We start from the raw sequence: 6399 nt of genomic DNA on the forward strand, positions 1-6399 counted from the left end.
ATTACTGTTCTGTGAATCACACTGTTGACTTTCTGACTCTTCACTGATGTGGGACAAAGTCAAATCTATTGTGATATAGCTTGGGTGGGTGTTGCAAAAAACAAAACAAAAAAAAAAAATCAAATTCAAAAAGAATTACGTAGGGGACATAAGAGACCAAAGTGGCATGAGACATTACTGTCAGAGATAATTGATGGAAGAGATGGAGGAACTGCCCATCACCATTAGCCCAGAACGCTGAATCCAGTCTGAGCTCTGTGTTGTGTCATGTCGTCATTCTTCCTCAGCCAGAGCTCCCATCACAGAATAATTATCACTAATGATATTCCCAGCCTTGAACAAAAGCCTTGTGAGCAAATACTCATTCAGCGACACAACACAGTAATCTATGTGTGAGCCCCCTTCATCTGAGAGGATACACACAGGTGGATGGTTGTGTGTAAAAATATATCAGTGCTGATCTGACACACAAAGGAAAACCAGTAACAGCTAATTTATGATAATGAATTATTCTGAGAGCAAAGACAAATGAGAGGGAGACTTGAAGAGGAAAATGGAGTGAGAGAAGAGAAGAGTGAGAAACATGAGGGTGAAGAGAAAGAAAGAAAGAGAGAGAGAGAGAGAGAGAGAGAGAGAAGCTCTCTCATACTAATCTGACAGAGGAGATCTTTTATAGAGACTGACAGCCTTTTCTGCTTGGCTGGCCATACCAGTTTCTCCCTCTCGTGCTCTTTTGCTCTTCATCTCTCACCATCCTTCTCCTTCCAACCGTCTTTTTGATTTCTCGCTATTCTAATCTCATCCTCAATTTCTCTTTCATTTCTCTCTCTCTCTCACTCTTTCGTTCTCGCTAACTCTTTTCTACTGTATCTTAAACCCAGTGTCGAGTTATGTGTTGCACCACTCGTGACTCGTGACAGAGTTATGGGTCGACTTATGTGAGGTATAGTTTCACTATGTAATTAAAAGCCACTGTGGAAAGCCATTATTTAAGTTGACAGTTTCTCCACTTCAAAATAAAATGATGGAAACAGATATGTACAATATGAAATATGGAAAATTATTAAACACCTTCCACCGCAAAAACTAAAACGACTCCCTTTCCAGTGTTAATTCACAAGGAACTCTTTCTTTTCTTTAAATTATTTTTTTGGCCTTTTCATGGCTTTATTGACAGAACAGCTGAAGATAGACAGGAATCAGGATGAGAGAGAGAGGGGGAGTGACATGCAGCAAAGAGCCCCAGGCCGGGACTCGAACCCAGGGCTGCTGCAGCGAGGGCAAAGCCTCTGTACATGGGACGCCCGCTCCACCAACTGAGCTAAACAGCGCCCCACAAGGAACTCTTTCTTAACTGAACTAACAACTAACTATATATAGTGTACTGAAATAATATACGTATAAGTGACAGTTCAGCCAAAAGTAGGGAGCACAGTTATCCTGACTTTTAGTCCCCTTATCCCTGAATCCTACACTTCTCATAAGTAACTGAATAGCATTTTATGTATTCACCATAGCAACTAGATTGATTTTGACATCTGAAATTGGTGGCGTTTCTCTTTAATTGTGGTTAAAGGGATTTACAACAGCGACTCGATAGGACTTTAGCCTCTAATTTAGGGATGTACTCTGCATTTCACTGTACTCATCCAAGTATTTCTGTTGCAATAAGAACCAGGATTTGCATCTTATTTATAGTGCTACACAGCCTGCACATAATGTGTTCGTCCTGTAGTGAATCTAAACTGTTATCTTCAGGGTTACAAGATCACAGACTACAACATTCCGAGGATGCTTCTAATGTAGTAGATCTCACAGATCTGTGATTCCTCTCAGCTGTGACCAACTCAGACTCCAATCAGTCCCAAACACGTCTGAATCTCTTTGATAGATATTGAATTCAATTACTGAAATCTTGAAGCTATAATTTAAGTGTCACTGAATTTGTAGCACCTGAATATCTCGGAGTTGCAACGATTACTCAAATACATGTTAACTATTGAATTAACCACAAACTATTTTGATAATCACTTTATCGTTTGTATAATTTTTAGCATACAATTCCAGGTGTTTAAATGTGTGCATGTGTTTTCTGGTGTCTTTGCTCCTCTGTGACAGTAAACTGAAAATCTTTGGGTTGTACACAAAACAAGACATTTGAGGACGTCATATTGGGCTTTTGGGAAACACTGATCAACATTTCTCACCATTTTCCAACATTTTATAGACCAAACAACTTATTGATAAATCTGAAAAAAAATTGACAGATTAATCAACAATGAAGATAATAGTCTAAACTTGCAACTAATGTTAACAGCCGCGACAGCGTGGGCTGGTAAGGTCTTCACTTTGTGAGTTTTGTGTGTGTATGTGTCATCATGGCAAAATGTGGTCCTGGAGAAACCTACTGCAGTGGGAACTACAACAGAATAGAGGTGGTAACTACAGAGTAACTCACAGTATGATTCATGATACGCTGCCCACAATAACAATAGTATTACGATGCAGCGATTCTGTGATGATTGATAAATTGCAAGACAATCATTTTCCACGTGTCATCATTCCAATGTGCTGCATGTTTAAATAAAAATATTGATATTTGATGCTAGTGCATCAATAATCATATCTTTAGAGGAAGAATCACGATATATTAACTGTATCAATATTTTGTCCCACCCCTACTACAGATGCATTTTTGAGTATTTAACCGAGTGTTTCTATGTCTGCCTGTCTGTTATCTATGTCTATGTTGTCACCGCGATGGCATCACCACCGTGCAACATACAATCACACAACCTTACAGGTGTGTAGTTGATATCAAAATGAAAACAAAGTTTGAAGATGGGTGGGGTCCGACCCATGAGTACTGAGTACTCATGTAATAATGTAGTAATGACTCGTGAGTACTCATGGGTCAGAACATGAACATGTTGACAGGTGGATGGTGTGACCATCACAAGATGGTCTCTAGTTTACAGGTCAAAAAATCTCAGAGTGGGCTGGTCTAATTCGGATCCTAAAATCAGTTGCTTCTAAGATTCAAATATCTATGGTCATTATTTGCTCATACATTCACACCTATGTAAATTAGTGTCTGATCACTAAAAGTACATGTATGATTACATATCACAATACTTGTGTATCATATATCACTCAGTTTCAGTCTCACCGAGCTCTCTGCTCTGCAACTGTGAGTCTAATAATTTAGTTCCTTTCTAGAACTATCCAACAAGTCAGCTACTTTAAAAAAAGGAAACTCTCAGTTGTTTGATCATTTTCTCCGACTACATGCGTTTTTGAATCTTGTCATGTGAATTTTTAATATCAATGGCATGCTTACTTCACTGTGCTTATCAGGTCTCCACAAACCAGCAGTCAGTTTCATGTCTTACTCTCAGGCAGAGTCCTGTTGGAGCTCAGAGCTCTGCATAAATTACACCTCTTGTCTGTTGTTGTCTGTCTGCTTCTCTCTCCCTCTTCCCCTCTCTCGTCTACTCTCTCTATCATTTCTTCAAGTTGTGCATAAATTACTCCTCTCTCTCTCTGCACTTCCATTCATGTCAGTACAATAGCCTGTTCTTGGTGCACTGGAGGCTTCTAGAAAGAATAATGTAGTCAGGATTAAGTTCTTCAGAACTCCATGTTCATGACCATTTCATATACCATGAAAAAGCACATATGTCTGTAGGACATGAATGTGTAATCATCAACATCAGTTTTTGTCATCAGAATGATTATTAAATGTCTTTAGGAGGGAAGATAACTGACTTTTGAAGGTATCTAAATAGCCATTGAATTACATTAGATTAGAATTGTCTGAAATTTAAATGTATTTCTTGTTTGATGCCTCTGGACATATTTATGCACATTATTTATGTCAATCTGTAACTTGTCATTAGGATTGTTGGTAGTTGGTATATTCAAGTGTTATGGATACATTAATAGATTTTTTTTACCTACATGGACAACTTAATATAAGGAGTTTAACAATATTTTAGAAATACGAGCCAATTTCTCTACAATGTTCCATCTGTGTTTGTTATATTGTGTCAATGCACATTAGTACATTGTATCCACAGAGAGTTGTAGACCTGATGATTTGTATATCTTAAATCTTAAGACAAAGATAGACAGTGGCCAGCATGTTTTTATGTATTAAAGAAGATTTATTTCTAAGCATAGTAATTTGAAAAGCGGACCCTCTTGAAATGCAAGGAATTATTATGGGCCAAGCACAAACTGTGCTATTGAAACTGTAGAAGTTGTTATTAGGTCCCATCCTCTCCTGCGTCACACTAGACGTTACAGTGACTCTCAGGCCAGGAGGTGTTATTACAAGAAGGGATGGCATGTCCTGGCTGCTTAGCAGTAGTCTCTGCAATCCAATACTTGTGCCATTTTTCCATTAGCTGGGTATTTGCTTTTCCATCACAACTTGAAGGTGTGTCTTAAAGCAATGCTTGTCTCGATCCCCACAGTACTATCGAAGAATCTCTGCTAATTCAGTTACAAACACGGTTCATTTACTATAACTTCTTCACAATAAAAGCCCCCCGTTATTTAGTCATTTAAAAGCTTTTATTATGAAGCAGCATTACAGGAAACGTGTTTTCAGCAGCAGTAACTTAACATGACTCCTGAAACAGCTGAAAGTGAACACGATGAAACGGTAAAACACAGCAAATGTTTGAAAGAACAAACAGGACGAGAGAAACTAAAGAGATTCAGTTAGAGGCTACAAAAGTACTGAGAGCTGAACACACTGACTTTTAAAAACGTCTTTCTCTCAGATTCAGCGGCTCAGTTTGACTCAGTGCAGCCAAAAGTGCTAGTGGAAAAGGCATTAGGCATCTTGGACATAACACCATACCTGTTACTTCTTCGCACTGCAAGTTCATTTTTAGAATGTTTTAAACTAAAATTATGTTAATTATGTATTAACCTTCAACACCTTGATGATGTTGTATTACGAACATTGTTTTTGCTAATGGGTGTGGCAGCACGGTGAAAGCTAATGTGGCGCTGTGAACAGTCCCGCCCTGAAGAAATTAATATACCAATATTCACTTACAGTCATACACTACCTAGTGGCTACCGAAAATGACATTTTCTTTACTTCTTACAACAGCCCTTGAAGCTACTTGAAGCTACTTGGATGAACATGTATGAAATTCAGTATACATTTGTGTCACACATAGACCTACAACAAAGTCTCTTGGTACCATGACCTAAACCCAGCAGGAAGTCGGTAATTCTGAATTAAGTGCTCATCTTTTTGCATTTGCACGAGTTGCATTTTATTGAACTTGTCCCACATCTTTAACCAGATCGACTTCGAATTTTGTCAGGGCAATCCTAACAACTTTGCAAAGAAAGGCTGATATGCCATGATACAGGAAGTTGCTGTAACTTTAATATTTATGGTCAAATCTGCTTCATACTTTACAGTAGTGGCAACATAAAATTACATTTTTTAAAGAGTGATGTACCCCCCCGAGCCAGATGACCAGCTCCTCCGCAAACATATTAAGAACACACCTAAGACCTTGATGAAGCTGTGTTGTGAAGATTGTGGGTTTTCTTTGAATGTCGTGGCCCTGGCAGTGTGGCGAAGGTCAATGTGTCACTACGACACAGGAAATTGATGTAACTCCTCTGTACATGGTCAAATCTGCCCAAGACTTCACAGGTTTGATAAGAGTCCCAGCCTGAAGACATTTACATGCCAACATTCAGATACAGTGATAGTACCACCTGTCATGTAAATCACATGTTTCTATACTTCTATGTACTTTTCCTTGCAGGCTGACAAGATCCACCTAAAATTTGCTCAGAATTTGCTCTTGTCATTTACAATGTACAATTAATGCGCCACCTACTGGCAACAGGAAGTAAGCCTTTTGCTATGATCAATATTTCGTTTACATGAAATTAGCATGCTGCGGTATAGCCTTTATATAAATCAATCTAACAAGTAATTACCAAGTCTTCTCTTGTGGCACTTACTGGACACTGGAAATCACACTGAACTCCTTACACAGTGTCCAAAACACATGAAATTCAGAGGCCTGTCAAACTGTCCTTACTTGGCCAGGAGGCCTCAGCTGGGGCATGCAGATGGGTGTGCAAGGGCCCTCATCACTGCTTGCAGTTTTAATCAGGGCCAAGCACAGACCCTATTGGGCAAGGGACCCTACTGAAACTGACGGAAATAGTATTTTTCTTCTTCTTCTTCTGTCAATATAATCACATTTTTGAGGGCTAAACATGACATCACGTTGCGGTGACCAATCACATAAGCTGGCAATCAGACTATGACTAAAGCCACAGTGGAGTGTAAAGTAATGTGTTGTGTGTATTCACTCAGTTTGTCTTTGTGCACCAGTTTAAAAACACATC

General features: G+C 38.9%; 1 protein-coding gene across 2 annotated transcripts in view; it reads right to left on the reverse strand.

The window, feature by feature from the left end:
- Nucleotides 1-6399, reverse strand: part of tox (thymocyte selection-associated high mobility group box) — an 88750-nt gene that overhangs the window by 24374 nt on the left and 57977 nt on the right. The gene's annotated exons all lie outside the window — the stretch shown is intronic.

This window comes from Pagrus major, chromosome 21 (assembly GCF_040436345.1).
Source record: "Pagrus major chromosome 21, Pma_NU_1.0".
Classification (NCBI taxonomy): domain Eukaryota; kingdom Metazoa; phylum Chordata; class Actinopteri; order Spariformes; family Sparidae; genus Pagrus; species Pagrus major.